The sequence below is a fragment of the Nycticebus coucang genome, chromosome 9, assembly GCF_027406575.1.
Source record: "Nycticebus coucang isolate mNycCou1 chromosome 9, mNycCou1.pri, whole genome shotgun sequence".
Taxonomy (NCBI): Eukaryota; Metazoa; Chordata; class Mammalia; order Primates; family Lorisidae; genus Nycticebus; species Nycticebus coucang.
In genome coordinates, this window is record NC_069788.1 from 94,764,550 (window position 1) to 94,790,820 (window position 26,271).

At 40.8% G+C, this 26,271-nt stretch overlaps 1 protein-coding gene across 9 annotated transcripts in view; it reads left to right on the forward strand.

The window, feature by feature from the left end:
* Positions 1-26,271, forward strand: part of FOXN3 (forkhead box N3) — a 391,460-nt gene that overhangs the window by 47,470 nt on the left and 317,719 nt on the right. The window lies entirely within an intron of this gene.

A 26,271-nucleotide genomic window follows, 5' to 3' on the forward strand; every position in this document is an offset into this window, starting at 1 on the left:
GCCTCAAGCTGTCACCCTGGGTAGAGTGCTGTGACATCACAGCTCACAGCAACCCCCAACTCCTGGGTTCAAGTGATTCTCCTGCCTCCGCCTCCCAAGTAGCTGGGATTACAGGCACCTGCCACAACGCCTGCCTATTATTTTGGTTGCAGCCATCATTGTTTGGCGGCCCGGGCTGGATTCAAACCTGCCAGCTCAGGTGTATGTGGCTGGCGCCTTTGCTGCTTGAGCCACAGGCGCTGAGCCCCAAGTGAGTTTTTTACTACCCTACCTTTTGTATACTTCATATAGCATTTCACTATATGCTCTTGGCCAAGAGAAATAGACAGACAGACCGACAGACAGATGGTAGATGGATGATAGATAGATAGGAATTGTCTAGAGAAGTTTAAAACCCACATTTATTGTCCTATCAATACCTAAGTTATTAGGAATTTTTATACCTTTACATTACTCTATTTTAATTTTTAAATTTCAAGGTAATTTTGTCTGTACTTGTTTTTTGCCTTATGTGTTGGCTTTTGCACCTAACTCTTGCATAACATGAGGCCCGTGTTCTGTGTGATGTCCAAGACCTCCTTCCAATGCTTGCATCTAAATCTGTGCCTTTGGCGTCTGCCCCACCCTAGCTAATGAGCAGCTCTACTGCCAAAGCCCTGCCAAGGGGCCTTGTCTGCAGCTAACCAGGCAAGGTCAGGCTGGAGTCCAGGACATGGGTCAGCTCCTGGGGTTGGCTAGCTGAAGCCAGTATGTCACGAGGAGCTGATTAGATCCACCACTCAAGTGTTGTGTTGAATCAGCACATCTTATCACCTTGTGTACGGGACAGGAGCTCCATCAGATTGTAAAGGAATTTCCAAACAATCCTAGCACAATTAGTAAACCTGGTAAACGCTAAACCTTCAGTAAAAGTGGGAATTGGGGGAAAAGTTTTTCTTACCTTTCAATGGAAGGGACAACTATTGAAGGGAATAAACAAAGTGATGTGCTAACTAAAGGGCGAACCGGGCACCTTTTGCGAAAGGTATGAGTTCATATATATGAACTATCACTCAGCGTACACTCTGGCCACCCTGGGCTCGGGGACAGTAAGAAACTGGGTGACAACCACTGAGTTTTGGATATAAGCCCCCATCCCATTAGCACTGGAGTGGTAAGCCATTGTTCAGATAACTAAACAACTGCTGTGCCACCAAGCCCTTTCCTGCCCAAGCACTCGGGGTGGGAGGGGGCCCAGAGTCAGCTCTGACCAGGTTTGGCTTCTTCTGTTTTTGCCTCTATCACTCACAGCTCTTGCTCTTCTCCCCATCACCTTCTGCATAGTAGGGGTGCGTCACTGATGCACCCCTACTATGAGGCAGAATACAGCTTTGTCCCCTTTCCCAAATCAGATGGGCACTTTGCATCCCACAGCCCTTCCTGGTAGATTAGAGACAAACTCCCAGGGACAGTTGGAGAACAACTGGGGATCAATATCTCAGTTTGAACCCAGAGGAGATCCTTGTCAATAGCAAAAAAAAAAGGCAGGCCCAGGTGACTTGCGACTCTCTCTTCCTTGGGTGCCTTCTCTGCCCTCCTGAGAGGCCCCTCCTTCTTCCCCCTAGTAGATGTTCATTCATTCTCTCCTCCACGTCATTCAATATGGAAGGCCTGTCCAGGGGTCCCAGACCCCGGGGTGAGTATGCGGTTAGTCCTTCCCTACTTTCCCTCCACCCTAGCCCACTCAATAAGGACAGGTTTGTGCATCAAGGGTACTTGTATTTAGGCTTTGATACAACCAACAAAATGAAAACAAAATTTTAGTATTCTTTATTTGCTTGTTATACTGTGAAATCTGTCCCGGTAAATAGAAAGCATAAACTCATCATTAGAGAAAAAAAGATTATTTCCTTTCTAATCTTTTGTACAATTTAAGAGGCATTTGCATGTAGGAACAAAACGCACATGTATGTTGTGAGACTAGAAGATAAAGTGCATGAATTCTAGTCCTGGCTACAAGTGTACAGAGGGGTCTTTGGTCACATCTGCTCACCTTGGCTCTTGGTTATAAAATAGGAACAATATTTTATGCATCTTTACTAGGTTATTGTGATTATTAAATTAGATAATATATGAATGGGTTTAGAAGACTAGAAAGCCCTATACAAAAGGCCAGTTTGGATATTATTATATTTACTAACGATAAATATATCTAAACTAATAAAGCAAAGGAGGTACAGGAAAGTCAACTAAGGAATGAACATGCAGTTGACAGAAAAGAAAACAAAAATAGCTCTTACACATACAAAACGATGCTTGCCCTTACTGCTAATAGGAGAAATATAAACAAACTTGAAGAGATAATTTTTACCTGTCAGATTGGTAAAGTTCAAATAGTTGTTAATACTCAGTATTGGCTGAGGTGAGAAGCAGGCACTGTTGCTGATTGGAGTATAAACTGATGCATTCTGTATGGAAAGCAATTTGATATATTAATTGAAATTAAAAATGCGTATTTCTTTGGTCAACCAATTCTACTTCTTGAAATTAATCCTTCAGATAGACTTGCACTTGCGTAAAATAAGGCAGGCAGCTCTATAGGCACTGACATGGAATGATTTCAAATATATGGTAAGTGAAAAATGCAAAGTACAGAACACTTTACAAAGAACTTTTTTTAAAGAAAGGAATGAGGCTCATTGCCCATAGCTCAGTGAGTAGGGCAATGGCCACCGAAGGTGGTGGGTTCGAGCCTGGCCCAGGCCTGCTAAACAACAATGACAACTTCAAGCAAAAAATAGACAGGTGTTGTGGCGGGTGCCCATAGTCCCAGCTACTTGGGAGGCTGAGGCAAGAGAATTGCTTAAGCCCAAGAGTTTGAGGTTGCTGTGAGCTGTGACACCACAGCACTCTACCCAGGGTGACATAGTGAGACTCTGTCTCAAAAAGAAAGAAAGGAAGGAATGAAACACTAGTATTTGCATAGATTATATCTGAAAGGACATACCAGATTTAAATAATCATTTTAATTTCTTTCTTTTTTTCTGTTATTATTTATCATTTCTTGTTTGTTCTTTTTTCTTGTTGTTGAGGAGTGGAAGTGGGTGGTTGGGAGTAGGGATGAGAGATTTACTTTTCATTACATATCCTTTTGAACTTTGTGATTTTTGTACCGTATGTAGATATTACCACATTTAAAAAAAAGTTAAAACAGAGCAAAAGTAAGTAAAAGACCACAGTGAACAACAAAAAAGCCCTACTCTCCTTCCCTCCCATTAAAATAAAATAAGGTAAAAGTGAAAGAAAGTCGCTTTAGCGAAATTATTTGGTATTTTCTTTTTGCCCCTCTATCTTGCCTTTTTGCTTGTTAGAATATTTTTCTTTCATTATTTGGTCCCTGGAAAACTAACTTGAGTTGACTCCTTACAACTGCAAAAAGTGGTTTTACTTTCACCATTCTAATGAACCAAACAGTCATGACTGCTTTCCCCTTGATCTGCCAGTCTTTATTTAGAGATCTGAGTAACCCTTGAGAAGTTGCGAGCATCAGACTTAACTGAGATGTTCATTTTCCCTGACTTCTCAATGAGCAACTGAGTTGGCTGGAAAGAACCCATGGGACCTGCTGCCCAGGGAATTAATCTCTGGGGTAATTAGATAGCTGTTCAGGGGCTGGTGATCCTAATTGGGGTACTAAACATCTTGAGATATGACTCAAGGTCTGCCTTCCTGCTTTATTTGAAATTAAAAATCAGTATTTGGGGTGGCACCTGTGGCTCAGTTGGTTGGGCGCCAGCCCCATATACCGAGGGTGGCGGGTTCAAACCCGGCCCCGGCTGAACTGCAACCAAAAAAAAAAAAAAATAGCCGGGCGTTGTGGCAGGTGCCTGTAGTCCCAGCTACTCGGGAGGCTGAGGCAAGAGAATCGCTTAAGCCCAGGAGTTGGAGGTTGCTGTGAGTTGTGTGATGCCATGGCACTCTACTGAGGGCCATAAAGTGAGACTCTGTCTCAAAAAAAAAAAAAAAAATCAGTATTCGGTGATTTTTTTACTTCCCAAGTTTTGCTTTCTTAATTTATTTTACTTTTTTTTTTTTTCTAAACTTTCCTCTTATTTAAGTAAAGGGCCTTTTAAATTAGGTGTCTCTTAAGGTGATTAACCCGTAAGCACAGCTTTATAGTTTTTCCTTACCAAATTGTCCTCTTTCTGTAATTTAGGGAAACTGTGTAGCTTCTTTGCTATGAAGGCCAAATACAGCCCCAGGCCAGGCATGGTTTCTTGACAATTTTCAAATGAAGTCCATCAAGAATGCTTGGAAAGAGCCCCATCCCGTCTACTCACCATGGATGAGGAGAATTCACCATAGTCTGTTGTAGAGACACCCTCCAAGCCCTAGTAAAGAGTTTGTTTTATTGTGTATCTAGACAATTTGGAGTAAAAGGCCAACTTAAACCAAGGGTCCTGTTTATGTTTCTACTGTGAACTAAAATCTCCCGCTTGTTTGATTGGGGCTCTGCTGATTTACACATTATTCACGTCTGTAAATCAGAGATAACATAGGTGATTCTGACCACTTGCGCTTGCTGGTGGAGGCTGGAGTGGAGCTGACATTTTCACAGAACTTCTCTAGCAATCCGTACAGCCTCACTTAAGCAAATAAATAGTTATATCCATGACAAAACAACTGAACACACAATTCTGAGTGATTTCTCAGATGCTCTTTACAATGATTGGCTCAAGGCCTATCTTAACATCATGTACTATAGAAGCAAGCGTGAGTTTTTCTTTGAAGAAGGAGTATAAATCTCAAGGCAACAGATTTCCTTGTTTTCCTTCAAGTGCTTGGCTCCAATTCAGTAGTTGGTGTGACGGAGATCATCAAATCAGGATAACAGCATGTAATAGTCTTACTTTTTCTTAGGTGACTATTACTAGGTTCCCAGAATCTCAGCTTTTTGGAGTGTTGCACGTGAGCTGTTGCTGCGGCATGAAAGTAAAAGAAAAGCAAGCAAACCAAACAGCTCTGGCGAGAGAGTTGTGGGGTCTAAGACTGAGTCGTAGGTGAGGCCCTAAAAATGGAGTATACCCCCAAATGGGCTGATATCTAGCAGAAAGGAAACAGAATATAAGGTGGGGGTAACCAGGCCTTTGTTCCACAAGCATGTCACGAATATCTGCTAGGCAAGGTGGGACAATTAAGTGTGTGAACGCGTTCATCCTAGAAAAAGTGCTACATACCTCATTGCTGAATATCATTACAGTCACCTTCAAAGTACTTCCCTTGGGAACTATCAACGGCAGCACCTAGTTCACCCTTCAAAGCAGTTTTAGAACTTTTCTTCTGGAATGACTATCAGAGCTGTCTTCATATGAGGCCTAATAATTAAGTTTGTGAACACATCCTAGAAAAATTGCTTTGAAAGGTGAACTGGGCACTGGTGTTGGTGTGCAGCTTCTCAAGGGGAGTAATCTGAAGGTGACCATGGTGATATTCAGCAATGAGGTATGTAATGCTTTTTCTAGGATGAGCTCATGAACTTGTCTGAGCACATATACTCAATACTATGCTGGCTAGAGACAAAGTACAGGGATAGAGTCGTCCACCAGATAGACGGGACCTGTCATAAAGAATAAAATATTAGTCAAGAAGCTTTGAGAACCGTGTGGAGGTAGTAGCAACCCCTCTACCCAGCTGGTCCTTGTGGGAAACGACATCAGCACCGTGAACTCCCAACCTTAGAGGGAGCTATGAGTGTGGTGCTCTTTGTCAGAAGGAATGAGATGGATTACAGAGACAGGCTGGTGTTGGTAGGAAGGACAGGTCTTGGGAAGACAGATTGGACCAGGGATGGGTTGGAGGGAGGGTAGAAGCATCAGACCCTTCTTCTCTTTCTAGGACTTTTGGCTTCATTCCCACAAAGCTGATCTGATCCTGCAGAAGACTGAAAATAAGAGATTAGCCCCAGAAGTTAGACCCACAGCTCTTGAGCATCTTAGCACAGCGAGGTGCCCCACATAAAGGATATTTCCCCCCACCTCCCCAGCATATCACTTGAGGTTTAAAAAATCAGCTCTTTTGCTTTGTGCTGCAGTGAAAACATTTCAACAATTTTTAGTAAGTAAATGGCATCTTAAAGCTTAAACCTCTGCCCCGGGCAAGGAACCAAAGGATGTCATTGTGCATAACTTCAAAGGCTGATAAGACGTTTAAGGTCTCTGCTCTCTGAAAGGGTTTCTTTCTTTTAAGGCCAGCCAGAAACATTTGTGTGGTGTCCCACCATTATTCCGAGGAGAAGCAGAAGACCATTTCTTCTCTGCATGTCTGTGGAGGCTTCAGTTTGCATATCCCACCCCATGGAACAGACTCTCTCTCTGCCTGACAATGATTGCCTTGTATTTTGGATGATGGATGTCTTGCAAGCATGGTATTAAAAGCAGTATCTTTCCATCTGGAAGAGTCAAAGAATAGTGGACTTAATTGCACCATTTCTGTATTTGCATGAAACAGTGCCCCCCTGGACTCAGGAGTTCTTGATTTTTAAGGATTTCGACTGATGGGATATGAGTTGGTGGAAAGTAAGTGAGTTGCTTTCTCTCTGTCTCTGATCATCCACTGTGGAACACGCCTTGGTGACAAGTTGCACAGGTATAGTGCAGAGACTGCTGTTTGTCAAGGACACCTCACTCTCTTTTTTCTATTTTATCCCTGGGCGATGTAAAATCTGTTGGTTTTCCTCTGCCATCAGTGGAGAAATTTGGCCCAGAAGATACCTCAATCTATGAAAGAATGAATGGAAGATGTTCAGTAGATTGTCCAGGAAATACGGGCAGTGCTCCTGGAAATGTTTGCTGTTGAATGCTGAATGTTTTCCAGCTATAACAAGTATTTTATACATTTTGATTTTGAAAATGAAGGCCTGCCCTGTCAAGTCCAGGAGGATAAGGCCTTGGAATAGAAGGGGATGGGGTCCTGGAAAGAATTCATTTTCCCCAGAGATGGATGGTGGATAGTGTATATTTTGCTGGCTGAAGACCATGGAGCTTTCTTTTTGTCTCACGTCGTGAACTGACAGGTACTCAGTAGATGCCTGGGGGCTGCCTAGTGAAAGTATAATTTAGGGTATTGGTGTCTCCTTGTAGTTTCTCATCCTTCATCTGAGTTTGTGGCCTGGAGGATGGACAAAACTCTCTAGTTCAGCCTTATGACTCCATAGGTCATCATCCTGGCTTACGGGCTTCACATCGAACGAGCAGTAGCCAGCTTGTCAGGAAAAAAACCTCACTGTGAATGAAGACTTGGGAACCTCACAATGTGAAGCTCCCATCCTCCATTCCAGACTGATGCCCTCAGGCTAACTGGAGATGGCTTAATACAAGGATATTTGTAACACTCTGGTTCCATCCAGATCAAAGGGCAGAGAGCCTGCCTGAGTCGCAGCCTCCAATGAAAACTGGACCCTGAAGTGAGCCTGTGTGACTTGGCCATCCCTTGAATCCGAAAAGAAATACCAATTCTGTTATGGATGTTTGAACCATCAGATGGAGACTTTGAAGTTTATTTGCCTTTAATAAATTGGATTCAAGTCCTCCCTCACCCTGCCCCCACCTTGGACTAGTTTAAGATTTAGGGATTCTTCTAAAGTGGAGCTTCTCGTGAGGTCTGTTGGGAAAATGAAGTGAACATACATAAGCTCTCAGGGGCTGGAGTGCGGGGACCCAGGGCAGCAGCTGCCCAGGGCACAGGTGTTTAGGGTGTTGTGAATATTGAGATTGCTAAAAGCTAAGGGGAGCCTTGTTTCAAACAGAATATGGACATGGTGGGATTTCTTTTTGCCTGAATTAGCTTTTTCAGACTTTTAGATTCCATACATTACCTATCATTTTCAAAGAAATTTTTCTTCTTTTGGCATACGGACTTTCAAAATCACCACTTGTTATCGCGATAATTTCATAAAACAAAGAAGACATCAGCAAGACTTTAATTTCTGAATAAAGAGCATTTGAAAAAATATTATCAATTCAGTGTTATGAAAATTTAACACATTATTCTGATATTTCTCATTTTGAAAAACTTTGACCAGTATTGGGCTGTGAACAGGTGTTTAAAAACAATTGTGTTAGACTACATAGATTATGTATAGGCCTACATACATATATATGCAAATTGAAAAGAAAAATCGTAATTATTATGGTAATAACTTACATTTACATCAGACTTTTAATCACAGAACACTTTTACATACATTATCCCATATGATTAGTTAGTATATGACTTTGAAACATAAATTAGTCTTAATAGCCTGAGCTAAATAGAATTAAGGCTGGAAGGGAAGTCTGGTGTTTAAATAAACGGTTAGTGTCCTAGAGTCAAATATGAATAATTTTTTAAATGATCTACTGCTTTGATTTTTCCTTGTCTGTGTTACCCTGCTATATTAGCAAGAGTAAATAAACAGCTCACACTGTGATGGTATGCACACATCTTTATAACCATATATACAGCCTGGCTGCATACATGCATATATTTATGATATTTTTCTGAATAAAAAATCAGTACATATATTCTGGAAAGGGCGTTTGGGGAATAATATGTAAATTTTTTGAAATACAGTCTGAAAAAAATTTAGGAATATGTAGGTCAAGGATTAAGGGTGGAGAAGAGAGAAAAAGAGAAGGCCAGAGTTAGCAAGTGAGGGGGAGAATTTATGCTCTAAGTCAGGGGTCCTCAAACTGCGGCCCGCAGGCCACATGAGGTGGTGTGATTGTACTTGTTCCCGTTTTGCTTTTTTTTTTTTTACTTCAAAATAAGATATGTGCAGTGTGCATAGTAATTTGTTCATAGTTGTTTTTTTTTTTTTAACTATAGTCTGACCCTCCAACGGTCTGAGGGACAGTGAACTGGCCCCCTGTTTAAAAGGTTTGAGGACACCTGCTAAGCGAATGGGCTATTTCTTGTCTCTTACCTGTATTTAAAAACACATACGTATGTTTTGACTTTAACTTAACTATCCTATCATGAATGTTGGAGTGCATTCAACTGTAGATGTTCTCTTCAAATAGGAAAATAGTATCTCCTATCCTTTCCTTTGCCAGTTTCTCCTTCCACCTCCCGTCCACTGCCCACTTTGGCTCCTAGGGTTAAAGGCTGGTTCCTAAGACTTGCTAGAGGAGAGAGCTAGCATCTGTATTCTGGTTTGCAGGGGTTTCTCTGAAACAAAATCTGTTGCAGGACTAGCACAATCTACTACCATTGGCTAAATCTCCAGCCTTATTTTGAAGACACTCAATTAATAAATTCAGGCAGCGATCATTCAACAAATACTTACTGGCTGCCTCATCCCTATTAGCCTTGGTGCTGGGCCCTGGGGATTCAGTAGAGGGTAAGATAGACATAGTTTCTACCCATAGAGAACTCATAGTCTATGGGGAGACATATGAGGTAATAATAATTAATTACAAAAAATGGTGTGTTCTGGATAGAAAACAAGTAGGATGCTGTTACTGATAAACCAGAAAGAAGCAGTCTTTCAAATTCACCAAACAAAAAGAAAATTCACTTGTTAATCAACAGTTGGCAATTGATAAAGTATCTATATGTGTATGTATTGATATATACATGAATGAATATATATGAAAAGGGCACAGGTTATATAAGAAATATGTTTTTCTTCTATAATGGAATGGAAAAAAACATTAGCTCTTAATTTTCTCATGGCCCCTATTTTCTGAATAATTCCTCTGCAGAATCACCACTGGCTAGATTCTTTACAGGGAGCAAAGGGCACTCCCACAGGAAGGGTAAAGCTATTTGGCCTACTTAACTTTCATACCAAAGACTCCTCTTTCCATGTCTTGGCGCTAACGATTTGACCAGATAGCCCAGATTATCCAGGAACTGAAAAAATTCTACTTTTTTAGGGGTTATGTTTACAGGCCATTTTGTCCTCCTCTAGTGAAGAAAAAGATCATCTAACATTGAGCATCTACTCTGAATAAGACCCTGAGCCTGCACTCAGGAGCAGGAGCTTGGTAGAAGAGAGGACAGTTATATGCAAAGAATTACTGTAAAGTCAAAAAGTTCAGTGCAGAGACAAAGCTACAGGTAACAAGGAGAGATTAGTTCAAGACAGGGGGCGGGTGTTCACAGGCTTTCTGGGTGGCATTTGGACTAGACCTTGGAGGGTGGTGAGTGTTAGACTTGAGACCAGCCCTGCCATGCACCTGATCTTACTAGCCCCCGGGAATACCCATTAAGCCTCTTTTTCATATTAAAACTAACAACTGTTTGTTTCCTGAGGGCATATGTCTTGTTAGGGAGCAGTAATAATATATCAGTTTCCATCAAGTTGCATTTTATCATCATATGGTTTCAGAGGAGGCTGCTTTTAGCTCCTGCAGTGCATTTTAATGTGTTGCAGGAAACACGGAAACTGACTAAGGGCATAATGGATCCATAATGGAGGAGGAGCTGGCGAAGCCACAAATGGGACTCGCCAGGGCTGGAACATGAAAGTGCTTCTCTAGACACTACGCATTCTCCGCATTGGAGGGAGCCAGTAGCACAATTCGGCTTCACCTGTGGGCACAGTTGTCTCCTTGGTTTGGTTGCAGTTGTCCTCCATCTCCCCTCTCTTGGCCCTGTATCTGCTAATGATCACAGGTTCAGGGAAGCTTGAGAAGGGGAAGTGCACCGTCAGTGCAAGTGTGTACAGTCTTCTGGACAGGCTCTCACTGGAGGTGAGGATTCATTATGAATGCTGTAAAGAGAAAGAAAAGTTAGAGATCAGGTATGAGTGCATTTGTGGCCTTCAGAGCCGGGACAGGCAGGCCTGCTTCATTCTAGAACCCCATGAGAAGGGCACAGCATTTCATCTGTCAACCCTGACCATTTCAGAGTCCAGTGAGCTCTTGGAGGAGGCAGCTTTCATAAAAGAACACAGTAAATGCCAAAGTAACCTTTTGAGGAAGAACTTACAGTAGTCCCCCTTCAGTCACAGTTTCGCTTACCATGGTTTCAGTTACCCAAGATCAACCACAGTCTGAAAATATTAAATGGAAAATTCCAGAAATAAAGTTTCATAAGTTTCAAACGGCACACTGTTCTGAGTATGGTGATGAACTCTCACACCCTCCTGCTCCGTTCTGCCCAGGGTGTGAAACATCCCTTTGTCTAGCTTCTCCAGGCTGTATATGCCACCCACCTGTTAGTCACTTAGGAGCCACTGTCATTATCAAATAGAAAAACAAGGGCGGCGCCTGTGGCTCAGTGAGCAGGGCCCCGGCCCCATATACCGAGGGTGGCGGGTTCAAACCCAGCCCCGCCAAACTGCAACAAAAAAAAAAAAAAAAAAGAAAAACAATACAGTAGAACCTCCATAGTTGACCACCTCCTCATATTGGCCACCGCCTTAAGTTGACCTAAGATCAACTTTCATAGATCAGACATGTACCATGTGTACATATTAGAACAGTAGGCTTAGTTCCTTGTTTGTCGCTTTCTTAGGTTGACTAGTTTGTTACAGTTCCTTGGCTGGTCAACTTACAAAGATTTTACTGTACATAGGATTTGGTACTCTCTGTGGTTTCAGGCATCTGCTGAGGGTCTTGGAATATATGCCCCATGGATAGTGGGGGGACTTTTACAGCTGGTGAGAAGAAGCCATTTGACTTTATGTTCTGATAGGAACAAATGTATTCAAAATGAGGCCTGGCCCAAATACTTAACCATTTTTTGTAGCCCCTACTACATAAGGATGGGATGTGGGAATCTCAGAGTCCTTAGAAAGAACTTGTTGATTAATGACTAATGTCCTCAGATGTTTGCAAAAGAAGGTGTTGCTTAAGAATTTTGGCAAAAAAGTAGATAAGATGCATTTGAATCTAGAACTCATTAGAACATTGAGGCTCCATCTATATAACACTAATATTTTTCCAAAATGTTCTTAAATGCTATTTTTTTCCCCCATTGCTTCTGTCAGGTCTTAAAACAAAGTCACTTTTTATACTAGAATGCTTAAAAGATTTATCACCCAGTAAAATGAACTTTAGTGAGTCCTGGTATTGCTGATGAGTTAGTGTTTGGTTGGGTGCATGGATACTTTCTGTCTCTTCCTGATTTCTGAATTTGGAAGTGAGTGAGTTGCAGTACATTTTGATTCCATTTTAATCCATCAAAATCAAGTTAGTTGTAAGTGATGGAAGAGCTTACTTTGTGTAGTCAGAGCTGCCTGGAGACATCAGCCACATGCCAAAAGCTTGCTCGTTGCCCGGCAACCTTGCCTGAGGAATAGATTTTCTGCCACTGGCTCCCTTTATAGTTGAGGCAGAATCTATTAACACTACTATTCTAGCCCAGAGAACCGGAGCCAGAGTTTAGCTGAAGAGAATGGTCGGGGGGCATTTTTTGTTTTTGTTTTTTTAATAACCCAGTACCCTGTTTCTGGCTTCTAAACCCTACTGCTAGTTTCATTGACTTCTACATAAAGACTTAGAGCTTATTAATATTACTTAACACCGTTAAAGCTAAAGAGGTTAGTCATGTGCCTCCTTATGCCCTAAAGAAGCTCATTGTTTCATCTCTGTTAAAACTATTGTGGAGGGAATGGGTGTGGACCTTGAAGTTGATGTTTCTTCACCAGGTGCACTTACCGGCTTCTGTTTCCAGAAGCAAACTTACCGTCTGGCTGTTGAAGCTGATATTTCTTCAAGTAAACACAATCCAGTTCTGATTGAACAGTGCCTGTGTATTCCTTCCTCTTATCCTTCAATCAAAGAACGTCTTTTCTCCTTTTGTAGCTAAATACTTCACCGACAGGATTGATGGTTTCCTTCTACCAGGGGAGTTGCATTGCTGTCAGCCGTATTGTTTTGCTTATGCTCTTAATGTAATAGCTTTGGGTTGTAGCAAAGGAAGCCCAGCGTCAGGTGGCTGGAGTTGTACGCCACTACTGAAATGCAATTTTAATAATGGACTGTATCAGCTAAATGTGTTTCCTTGCCCCTTTGTAAAACAAAAGAAGAGTGCAGCCATTAACCCCTTGATGGCAGGAAAAAAAAATCAAAATCTCTAAGAATGCCATTTACTTAATTAGAAATCTTACCGAGCTTCAGAATTTCTATAGGAAAGGAAAGAAAATGGTTGCTCCGGTTTTAGTGAATGGACCCATTCCCACTCTTTCTAAGGGCTAAGTGCAGAAAAGTAGCTTATGAGTTGGTAGAGAAATGATCTACTTGACAAAACCATGACTTGGTGGGGGTCAGGGGTCCCTGAATTCAGTTAACCTGGCTCGATTACTTGGCTGAGCTAGAAAGTTCAACTGAGGCACAGCGGTAATTGAAAGCAAAAGTGAATGGAAACAGAAAATAAAACTGCAGCAGCACAGGCAGTGTGACTAGAGAGCAAAAGTAAGCTGCACAAGTTTCAGTGTAACAAAGAGAAATTTTATTTAGGAAGAGCAAAGGGAAAGTTTAGAGCACTTTCAAAGAGACTTGGAAGTGGGTCCCTCTCATGATGGAGAGAAGGTGAGAGCTGTGAAGATGGAAAGGCTGTGCAGGGGTTTAAATACTTTAGACATTTGAAAGTGGTTACAACTCTCCTTGGTCTCTCTGTGCCTCCAGGCATTACTTATTGCTCTTTTCTATTAATCATTGATTATTGGCTCTTTCTATTGGTCACTGGTTGCCTAGGTTACTTCATACCCACATCTTCATGAGCCTTCTAGCCTTCCTGGTGCAGCAGACCAGGCTCTCCTTCCACCCTCCTCGAATCCCCTTTCTAAGTGTCCTGTCTCATGATTAACTTGATAAAAACACCTTAGAATACATTTGTTTATGTGTTCCAATCCCTGAGAACGTTCTTAATTGTAACAACTCAGGTATTTGGGGTTACATTTTTCTGAGTAATCATAGGAATGATGCAAGATACCTTTGAGATTATAGTTAGTTAAAGTCTCCAGTTTTCCAAGTAAAGAAACCTGAGAAGTGAGAAATTTTGTTCAAGGATGTACAGTTTTGGTCGAGTGTGGTGGAGCAGGGACCAAAATCCCAACCAGCTGAGTCTTAATCACAGTGACAGCCACGTGACATGTTTGAAATGAACCGGGGAAGGAAAGTACCTACTTCCACAGCTCTTGATTTCATTCATATATCCAACAAATATTTAATGCACACCTCTCGTTTGTGTATGTGGGTGCATTTGTGTGTGTGTGTGCGCGCAAATACTAGAAAAAGGCATGATCTTACCTTCATGAAGTTACACCTTAGAGGTCAGAGAACCCCACAGTCAACAATGACATGAATAAGGGAATTACAGTTTGTAATGAGTACTTAGCTAAGATATACGGTAAACACAGGAATATTTGTGACAATTAGACAGCAAAGTATTGTCTGCCAAAGCCCTGAAGTTATCTCTGGGAATTCTTACTGCTAACAGAAAAGGAGTTGGATAAATTGAAACCTATGAGCTGGGTGCGGTGGCTCACACCGGTAATCCTAGCACTCTGGGAGGCTGAATGGGTGGATTGTTTGCACTCAGGAGTTCAAGACCAGCCTGAGCAAGAGTGAGACCTCGTCTCTACCAAGAATAGAAAACAACTAGCTGGGTGTTGTGGTAGGCACCTTTAGTCCCAGGTACGCAGGAGACTGAGGCAAGAGGATTGTCAAGCCCAAGAGCTATGATGATGCCATGGCAGTGAACCCTAGGGCAACAGAGTGAGATTCTGTTTCAAAAAAACAAAACGAACAAACAAAAAATGGAAACTTTTGTAAGAGATTCGTTGTTACACAAAGGTGCATTACAATGGAGAGGGATTTATCTGGTGTGGTGGCCAGTGTCCAGTAACAGTATCAAACGAAAATCCAGATTGGTAAGAATCTTAGACCCTTTCCAATCCTAAAATACTCTGACCCAGTCCCTTCATTCATTCATTTGTTCATTCAGTTCCTCCATGTTGCAAACACTTATTAGATATTTACCATTCAAAGTCTTTACACAACATGTGCATTCCCACCAGCAGTGTAGAAGTGTGCCCTTTTCTCCGCATCCACGCCAACATCTCTGGTTTTGGGATTTTGTTATGTGGGCTAATCTTACTCGAGTTGGGTGATATCTCAAAGTAGTTTTGATTTGCATTTCTCTATAAAAATACTAGAAGAAAGTGCAGGGAAAACTCTTGAATGTATCCGCCTGGGTGAATATTTTATGAGGAGGACTCCCCAGGCATTTGAAGCAGTATCAAAAATACACTACTGGGACCTGATCAAACTTAAAAGCTTCTGCACAGCCAAGAACATAGTAAGTAAAGCAAGCAGACAGCCCTCAGAATGGGAGAAAATATTTGCAGGTAAACCCTTGTCTTTAACAACGTGGGTTTCAACTGTATGGATCCACTTACATGTGGATTTTATTCAACTAAATATGGATGGAAAACACAGTAGCTAGGAGATGTGAAACCCATGTATAGACCTCTGATAAAGGTCTAATAACCAGAATCCACAAAGAACTCAAACGTATTAGCAAGAAAAGAACAAGTGATCCCATCTCAGGCTGGGCAAAGGACTTGAAGAGAAATTTCTCTGAAGAAGACAGGTGCACAGCCTACAGACACATGAAAACATGCTCATCATCCTTAATAATCAGAGAAATGCAAATCAAGAAAGACATTTTGTAAAGATATAGCTACCACAGGTAGTGATTCCTCTGATGGATCTGGGCAGAGCAAATTAAAAACCTTCTGGAAAGGATTCACTATTCTAGACACCACTGAGAACCTTTGTAATTTGTGGGATGAAGTCAAAATATCAACATTAACAGGAGTTTGGAAAATGTTGACTCCAACCCTCATGGCTGAGTTTTCAGTGGTTCAAGACTTTGGTGGAGGAAATAACTGCAGATGTGGTGCAAATAGCAAGACAACTAGAATTAGAAAAGGAGCCTGAAAGAGTGACTGAATTGCTGCAATCTCATGATTAGACTTGAATGAGTGAGGAGTTGTTTCATATGGATAAGTAAAGAAAATCATTTCTTGAGATGGAAATGTACTTCTGGTGAATATGCTGTGACCACTGTTGAAATGACAATGAAGGAGTTAGAATCCTACGTCAACTTAGTTGATGAAGCAGTGGTAGTTATTTGATAGGACTGATTCCAATTTTGAAGGATGTTCTACTGTGGGTAAAATGCTATCAAATAGCATTGCATGCTACAGAGAAATCTTTTGTGCAAGGGGGAGTCAATCAAATAGGCAAACTTTACTATTTTCTTACATTAAGAAATTGTCACAGCCACCCCAACCTTCAGCAATCATCACCATGATGAGTTAGTAGCCATCAAGATTGAGGCAAGACCCTCAAACAGCAAAACGATAATTAATCACCAAAAGCTCAAATGATCATTACCCTTTTTTCTTTTTAGCAACAAAGCAGTTTTAATGAACATATGGACAACCTTTTTTTTTTTTTTTTTTAGACATAATGCTATTGCACACTTAATAGACTATTGAATAGTGTAAAAATGCCTTTATAGTCACTGGGAAACCAAAAAATTTGTATGACTCACTTTACTGCAATATTTGCTTTATTATGGTGGTGTGGGACTCATTATACCTGCAATATCTCTGAGCTAGCAGGTAACCCCTGTCTTTAACAATGTGGGTTTCAACTGTGTGGATCCACTTATATGTGGATTTTATTCAACTAAATATGGATGGAAAACACAGTAGCTAGGAGATGTGAAACCCATGTATGCATGGAGGGCCAAATTTTGATATGTGTACACATACATGGGTTGCACAGGGCCAACTGGTGGACCAGAGTACACAAGAATTTTTGTATACATGGGAATTTTGAAGCCAGTTCCTTACATATTCCATAAGGTAACTATATATTAATTATATTCTTTTTGTATAGCTTTTTTTATTAAAGACACATTTTTAATGCTAAATTATTTAGTCTAAAAAGTGTCTCTTAAAGTTTCATTAGAATTTGTATCAATTTGCCCCCATTGGATTCTGCCTGCCTAGAAATTTTGCCTGATGTTATTTGTAAAGCATGCTTTCTTTATGTTTGTATTTTCTTAACATATTTATCACTTTATTTTTAACCTGTGTTACTTTACATACTTGCCTTATAAAGAGCATTTAGTTGATCTAATTTTATAATACTTGCCCTTTAGTAGTTATCTTTCATGATACCTGAGATACTTAACAATACTTATATTAGTTTATACTTTTATTTTTGGGCTTTTCTCATTTTTTCCCATCTATCCTTGACATTTTTCCATTCCCTAATTTTCATTATTTAAATATTTTTTAAAAGTAATTTAGGAGGTATGTATATTATTTTCACTTTAGAATAGTGTTCTGTGTGAGAAACAACTAAGCCAGGTAAATGAATGCACCTGTATTTCTCTACTTATGTTAAATAAAAACAGAATTTGTTGAGTCTCCTCTTGTAAGATGAGAGATACAATAAAAAAAAACAACAACAAAGTCTTTACACAACAAAGGTATTTCCAACATACACTCTGACTCACTTGAATCGAGGAATATTACACACAAACTTCTGTTAGCAGCAGTCTTTGGGTGTTTTATCCAACAAAATTTAATTTTTGAAGTCATATAGCTCATTCTTTTTCTTTCTAACTGGTTGCTTCGGATATCCAGGCAACTTACATGCATTTTTTTTTTAAACTGTGAAACTCTAATGTGTAGATTTGCTTTTGTTTTAGGTCTATATTAAGCAAATTTTTTTAGAGGGTAGTGGTAAAAACTGATTTACTTGGCTAGGTGAAGCGTCTGTTTTCAAGGTCTCGATCTGTCTTTACACCCACAGTCAGTGCCTTTGCTACTATCTCTATATATTTGCCCAGAAATATCCTAGATCCTGAAATCTGCCATAAATTTAACATGGATATTGTATTTCCTTCTACCACCATATTGCAAAGACTAACTCAAAGAAATGGGGTAAGAAAACAAAAGTGTTTATCCTGCTGTTCTGTACATTTCCTTTGTTCTCCTGATACATCATGATATCTGGATATCAGATTTCATAGGAAAGTAGAGACAGCCGAGGGCACTGTTTTTATAATTTCCTATTAAACTCATTTCTTTGAAAATGAGGCTTGAGATGCATTGCCTTCAGACTCCTCTTCCATTTTGGTGTGTTTGTTCAGACCACATGGCCGAAACTGAGTCTTTTAGTTGTTCAAGCTGAGTATATTTTTGTTTCATCATGAGAAGACACAGTTTCAGGTGGTGCCTGTGGCTCAGTGAGTAGGGCGCCGGCCCCGTATACCGAGGGTGGGTGGCCGGTTCCAACCCAGCCCCAGCCAAACTGCAACAAAAAAATAGCCGGGTGCGTGGCAGGTGACTGTCGTCCTAGCTACACCCGAGGCTGAGGCAAGAGAATCACCTAAGTCCAAGAACTGGAGATTGCTGTGAGCTGTGACACCATGGCACTTTACTGAGGGCGACAAAGTGAGACTCTGTCTCTAAAAAAAAAAAAGAAGAAGAACACACAGTTTCAATGGAATAACCCTAATGGCTTCTCTCTGTCACTGTCAGCGTCTGATGCGGGATTCCCCAACATGGAAAGTGTTCTCTCTGCTAAGTACTTTGTTGGATGATTTGACTTGCCTCTCTCAGTTAATATCCCCGACCCCCACCTACGAGGCAGGTGATGCCATTATTCCCATTTGACTAACATGGAAACTGAAACTGAGAAGCTTTACGCAATTTTAAGGCCAGGTCCCACGGTGAATATGACTTGCAAGTCACTCTACTGCTGCAGGCCCTGGTTTACCATCCCCTTAATTGCTCCATTGTAGGCACCCTCTTTTTTTCCCTTTAAATTGTGAAAAAGTCTTTAAAATAAGAAGAGGGAGTGATGTATATATATTTTTCGCTGGACTAATATTTGCTTTTCTGTTGTTTTGTTTTATTGTTGAGATAGGGTCTCTCATCTGTCACCCAGGCTGGCAGGCAGTGGTGTCATTGTAGCTCACTGGCAACCTCAGAAAACTCCTGGGCTCAAGCACTCCTCCTGCCTCAGCCTCCTGAGTAGCTGGGACTGTGGGCGCCGGCCACCACACCCAGCTAAACTTTCTATTTTTAGTAGAGACGGCCTCTCAGCATCTTGCTCTTGCTTAGGCTGGTTTGGGAACTTCTGCGCTCAAGCGATCCTCCCACCTTGGTCTTTCAAAGTGCTAGGATTATAGGTGTGAGCCACCCTGCCTGGCCTGGGCTAATATTTTCTGTTTTTCAGAACACAGCCAACAAGATGTTCCTAAAAAACAAACATTAAATTAATTTGGTCAAAGCTGCACATTATGCCCACTTCTAGGAGATTCTGAATTCATCTTATATTATAGGGTCTGAGATGTCTTTTAGCCAAAAAAAAAAAAAAAAGTAGTATTTTGAAGACTTTTTTTAACTTTAATTTTTACTTAATTGTCCTAAATTTTCATTGGACTGCAGAACCTTATCCCCCCCCCCCACCCTTTGAATCCCTTTAAAAGCACAGTTTGGAAAAGGCTTCAATTAAAAGTCAGGTGAAGAACTTGGTACATTCCGTTACATAATTGAATTTTTAAAAAGAAAAGAAAAAAGCAAACAGAATGTTCTCAAGTCCCTTAGAGGAGTATGGCCTCCTGCCTCCACTTTAAAATTCTGTTTCTATGTTTTACCCAGACTCCTCCAAGAGAAGAAATGCGAGGCCCCTGTTTCTAGTCTCCTCCCCTGAGACTTGTTCGTTTATTCAAGTCACGTTGACAAGGTTTTGGCCATCTGTGCGCTTTTCCACCCACCTGGGTCCATTAAGCTCCTTGAGGGGAGGAACTGAGCTTTATCATCTTTGTGGCCTTACAGTGGCCACAGTAACTATTTAGAAAACACATAAATTAATTACATTTTGAATGAAAGAACAAATGCATTATGTGGGTCTGTTTTTCTGACTTTAGCCAACTAACAGCCTCTTCTTTGGGTGACAGTGAGGAATTTGAGAAGCTGCAGTAAGTCATTTATATCATGAGGTTCCATTTGGAAAATGATACCTCCTGTTGTCTAATTTAATTAGTAATTGTGTTTTCAGTTCCAATTGAAAGCCTCAGAAGAAAGGATGGTAATAAACTGTGGTATATGGCATTATTATCGTTATCTAATTATATTTACTATTGTGACAGTTTTAGATTAAGACACTTTTCAAGAAGGAACTTGTCCGCATTATCTAATAGGTTTCTCTCTTGTTCTTCCTTCACCTCTCATGTATTCTGAAGTTCAGTTTTGAGTTATCAGCCTCTTTTGTAGATATATACATTACGACACACACTTTATTAGTTTTTGTTTGATGGTTTTTAAACACATCGCCTAAGGTTATTTGGCGAGTCCATTCTGGATCCAAACCTTGATTCCTTTTCTGAGATGTCACCCACACATTGGTAAAGGCAGTGGGGGAACCAGGGGAATGAAAGCCCAGTAAGAAGCTGGAAGATGTGGGGTCTGCATTAGCTCTACCATTTACTTGTTGCATAGCTCTGAAAAATCCACTAACCCATTCATCCATCCATCAGCATTTTATGGAATCCAGCAGGAATCTCCATGTTATGGAGTCCCACCAGGTTAGATGCTGTGGCTGCAAAGATGAATGAGACATTGTCCCTGTAGAATGGGGAGTCAGACATGTAAACTAACACCCTTAGAGAAATGCCACGGTGCTTTGTTAGACGTGTGCACAGATAGAATGACAACGTGGGGGATGCAGGAGCAATGCTACTACTGGTGGCGCTGTGCAAAGGTTTTGTGGTGGAATTGACTTTGTGTTTGAGAAAATATCACTGAGGGATTGATTATGCTGTGGTAAGGAGTTTGGACTTGAGGCTTCTTTGTAATTTTCTGATGATGGGAGTCACTGAAGAATCAAACAGGGAATAGTGCAGTCGTTTTTATGTTTTTAAAAGTGTAATCTCTGTGAGCCTCACGTTTCTTATCTGTAAGACAGACTTAAATAATATACGCCTGTTCCTCTTGGGCATGGGTTTCTTTGGGTTGCATTTGACTCTTTAAAACGCAGTTAGAATAGCTAACATGCATTCATTACTTTCTAAGCACCTTTATCCTCCTAGCAGCCTCATGAAGGTCACTATTGCTATTACTTGCATTTTAAGAGATGCGAATAGTTACAGAGGCTGAATATCTGACCAAGGGATTCATAGGTAGGATTAGTGACAGCCAGGATTTGAACCCAGGTCTACTCGATTCTGGAATCCTCATGCCTATAGCTGCCATGTAGGGCTGTTAATATGCTGGCAGATCTTTTCATCTGCCCCTCACTTCTCACCTGAAACATCTTGGCTGGTGGCTTTATTTTGCCTCCAGTGACCCTTGCAAAGATTGTTGATGTATTGGAAAGACTCAAGATCAGCACCAAACACGTGCACCAATATTTACAACTATTTAATCGTTGTCTTTAATAATATGGTATTTTATCACTAAATAGAACCAAATTTATGGAGTAGAATATATGACTTTAATTCTTTTGTACTAACTGGGTGCTGAAAACGATGTATGTTTCTATGGGTATATACATAAATCTTCTTTCCACGGTTAACAGAAAATCAATTGTGACTCTGACTACATACATTCTTTTTGGGAGTTCTTTGAATAGTTAAAAATTGAAGAGAATGTAATGAAATGGATTAGAGCAGGGGAAAGATCTTGAATGGGGTAGACTTGTTAAGAGGAATTGCCAAAGAACAGAATAGACAAAGGTGAGGAAGTAGGTTTGGCAAACTCAGCAAGCTCTGCTCATTGAAAAGAGAGTCTGGAAAATATTCTAGAAGTTCACACACAGGCAGTTGCGATCCAAGGACAAGTTAATAGCACTTCTTTGGCAAAAAGTTTATTCACTGTATTTTCTCTGTACTAGGTCACTGCAGGGTGAAAAAAGACCACATTATCTGCTAACCATGAATGAGTGTCTTTAAGGATTGCTGCCTGAAGATTCAGGAGACTCAAGAATAATAATGAAAATAAAATGCCATGTCATATCTTGACCTGTGTTCAGTGTGCCAACAAATAGTCCTGAAAAATGCCAGGGTTACGCATTTTGTGGCTTGGGAGGATCATTTTGATCAGCCTTCAGCTGCTCATAAAAAATAAATACCGCAGTATTCTTTATATGGATTGTTTCTTGAAGATCTTTTAGAGCAAATTTCCAGCTGAAATTCCAGCATAATTTTAACAAAGTTGGGGGGGAGGAGAAAAGGAAAGCTATGCCTTACTTAAAACATTAGGGATGTCGTGCCAGAGTAAAATAATGGAATCATAGAAAATGTTCCATTGAGATAAAACATCTTGTCCTTTGTAGTGGCTGCTTAAGTGTAATTCATCTGCTGTTTGTAGGTTGTGCCTTAATGGGAAGGAATATTAAGGGAATGGGAAAAAAATTCTCCATTAAATGGAAGAGCATTGCCGAAAAACAAACGTATCCCCAATTGAAACAGCTGTTTTAACAGAGGAGATGCTGAGATTTGGGCAGAAATATTTGGGCTGAGATGCTGCTACCTGGCGTGCATGGGGAATGATGTAAGCATGGGATAAGTGGAGCCATGGATAGAACCGGCCTCATGGCGTCAGTTTGAGATTTAATGGGGGTCATCACCTAGCTCCTTAGTTCTCAAACCCAGATGCATTTTGGCATTGCCTGGGGAGTTTGAAGAAAAAAAAATCCAATACCTGATTCTACACCCCAAAATTCTGACTTAATTGGTCTGTAATGTAGCCTGGCCATAGGGAGTTTTAAAAGCTCCCCTAGGGGCTTGGTGCCTGTAGCTCAGCGGCTAGGGCCCTGGCCACATACACCAAGGCTGGTGGGTTCAAACCCAACCTGGGCCTGCCAAACAATGACAACTACAACCAAAAAATAGCCGGGCAATGTGGCAGGAGCCTGTAGTTCCAGCTACTTAGGAGGCTGAGGCAAGAGAATCGCTTAAGCCCAAGAGTTGGAGGTTGCTGTGAGCTGTGACATCATGGTACTCTACTGAGGGCAACATAGTGAGACTCAGTCTCAAAAAAAAACCCAAACACTTCCCCCAGGGATTCTAATGTACAGCACAATTTGAGCACTGGCCTAGACAATGACTGATTTATTTCTCTTCTTTTATTCTTTGCAGCTAGGACAGTTTGCTATAGAGACTTAGGTTAGAAGACTCTGGTGCAGAAATCTTCTAAGCCAGAGAGCCCTGGACTAAGACTGGTTAGAAAACTTCCTCTCTTTTAGGGCTAAAATGTAAGATTCCATTTGAAAAATGAGTGCTGAGATTTTTTTTTCCACCAGAAAAAATACATAAATATATTCTTTCTAAATTCCATAGTGGAGGGGGGGCATTCATGTGCAGGTAGAATTCCCAGGACGGGGATGATGAGTGAGGTGATGCTGATCAAGTCATTTTGGGGCATATGAGCTGCTGTAAAGAACATAAAGAGCTGTAAAGAGCTGCTGTAAAAACCAAAAACCAACAAAATAAAAGACAAAGCCCTCCCCACCCCCCAAAAGAAGAAAAAAAACCGGAGCCCCATTCTTGATTAGAAGTTAAACTGTCAGAAGCACATGCCACAGTGCACGTGGGAGCTTTTCTCTTTCCTCTGCAGGACTCCAGCGAAGGATGCACAATACGGTGTAACACAAATAAGAAGGAGCGTGGCACTTAGTCCGGACTTTGCTGTTAATAAGCTCTGAACTTAAATAATTCACTTAACTTTCATAAGACTGGCTTTTTTCTCAGTATGTGGAACAGGAATAGTACCAACCTCTCCACCTTCCTCTCCAAAATAAGATACAATTTGATAAAAGGACATTAAATTACTTACAAGAAACTTCTTCCCAAGCCAATTGTTAGCTTGGCGTGATATTGAGTGAGGTTGACCTCCATGCCACCATCCCTGAAGTAGCAAAGCTGAGCCGTGGGGAAGGCTTGTGGTTCAGAGCCAGAAATGAAATCCGAGGGGTGGGGGGTCTTCCAGGTGCACCCCAAAGAAGGAAGACAGGTGTGGACATCCTCAAATTGGATGCGCCCATGGATCTCCTGGAGATGTTACAACGTAGATTCTGGTTCCACAGGTACAAGGTGGGGCCCAGGAGATTCTGACAAAGTGCACCCCCCGGGTGATGCGTGCTGGCCCTGGATCACACTCTGAGAGGCAGGGCAGGTGCTCCGTACCCTCTCCGGGTATTAAAGGTTTTCTTAGATCAGCACTAGGAGAGTAAGGGGAGAGGTGGAGTGGACTGAGGGCACTGGTGGGTGGCTTACCAACACACATGACGTGAATGAAGCCAAAGCACAGATAATGCTTGTTTGACTTTGAGTTTATGTGGCCCCAGCAACTTGGTGTGACCTGTACCTGTTTATGTTCTCAACTGCCCTTTTCCATAGATAACCAATTTTTATATACTGTCCATTTTCTGCATGACCTTTGGGGGAGCCTGAATATAAAAATTTGGTTTTGCCCTATCAATTTCTTTCCACTTTTATTGAATTCTGGTGTGTCATCCTCCTACCATTCTCTGTTTTTGATTCAGTTGAATGTATCTCTGGAGTCTTTGTTAGTTACCTGTACAGCTCTACAGATCTCTTTTACGTACTATCTGGGTGCTCGCAACAGTGTTTTGGGTTTTTTTAATATCTCTTTGTGAAAGTGGAAAAATTATTCAAAATAATCATCTGGTTGACCTCGTTCTCATCGGGTGGTCATTGGAAATGTTGGTTCACCACAGGGTGAAATCAGCTTGCCAACACCATCATACAGAGGATCCTCTAATTATGCTGTTTGCCCAACTGATAGTGTTTTGTTTTTCCACTGTAAGTCAGTGGCTGTGTTGTGTTTCTCTAATCGTTCCGTAATGTTCTCACACATTATTTAAGGTTTGTAAAGTTTAAGAATAGATGTAGTTTTTATGTGTTCTAATTTAAACAGTTTGGAGAGGAAAGAGAGTTTTAAAATATATGATTGTGACATGTTTATTATAAACATGTGAAAATGGAGCCCGTGATTTATGCTGGTGGCATATATATTGTACCTTGTCAACAAGAAAGCTTTTATGTTTATGTGTTTAATATGGTGTTTTCTTTCTTAAAAAAAAATTAGAACTGATGATGTCTCTTGGAAGACTTAAGCACATTCTGGTTTAAAATAGTCCTTCATAACTAGGCTTCTTCTAAAGCTTCCACGGCTTTCTCTTAGAACGGTATACCTTTGCAAACGGAACAGCAGCTGCCCTTCTTCCTTCCTTATTCTGTAAGCCAGTGGTTCTTGACTATCAGGGTGCATCAGAGTCACCTGGAAGGCTTATTAACACACGGCCTGCTGGGCTCTTCCACCGAGATCTGGAGTAGGGCCCCCAAGCTTGCCATTCTCCCAGGCTCCCAGGCTCCCAGGGGATGCTGCTGCTGTTGGTCCAGGTACCACCCTTGGAGACCTGCTGCGGTTTAAGCCTTTGCTCAGTGTGGTTTAGAAGCAGCAGCGTATGGAGTGTACCTTGCTTAGGCATCACCTGGGAGCCTGTGAGAAGTGTAGAATCCTGGGCTTTGGTTCGGACCTACTGAATCAGCATTTCAGCAAGATCCCCTGTGTGATATTTTTGTCTTAATCTTGAGACATCTTGCTTTAAACTACTTGCAGCATCTTGAATACTCAGAGGACAGCACTGAGATTTCACGAATGCTGAGGCAAGGGGAAAGAGAAATTCCTGAAGAGATTAGAATTCTTAAGCGTGTACTTTTTCAGTCAACAACCTCTCTGGCAAGCTGAGGTCAATTTGGTCTTACTTGACCCTTCTTAGGTGAGTTAAATCTATAACTATTCAAAAAGTATTTTTAATTAGTTCCTTAATTCTAGAGACAATGAAATATGTATTTATGTATTTATTTTAGACCATTTACTTATAAAGGTTCATAAAATTGCCAATTGTTTATCAAAGTAGCAGATTTATAATTCTAAAACATCATATAATCCAGCGGAAAGGAAATAACAAGAAAAAGATTTTATGTAAATATCTAGAATATTTAATAAGAACCCCAAATTCCCTCTTCCTGGGTAAAAGCAGAGTCCAATGCATTTTTTTGTTTTAAATCATTTAAAATACAAACATTTGGAATTCTTAAGTGTTGCTTCTTTGAAAGAGGAGACTAGTATCCAATATTGACATATACATTTTCTGTCTCATTTTTCCAGTAATTATAACTAAGAAACAAAAAAGAGTGGGGAGAAATAAACACAGGAAAATAGTAAAAGCATGTAGATTT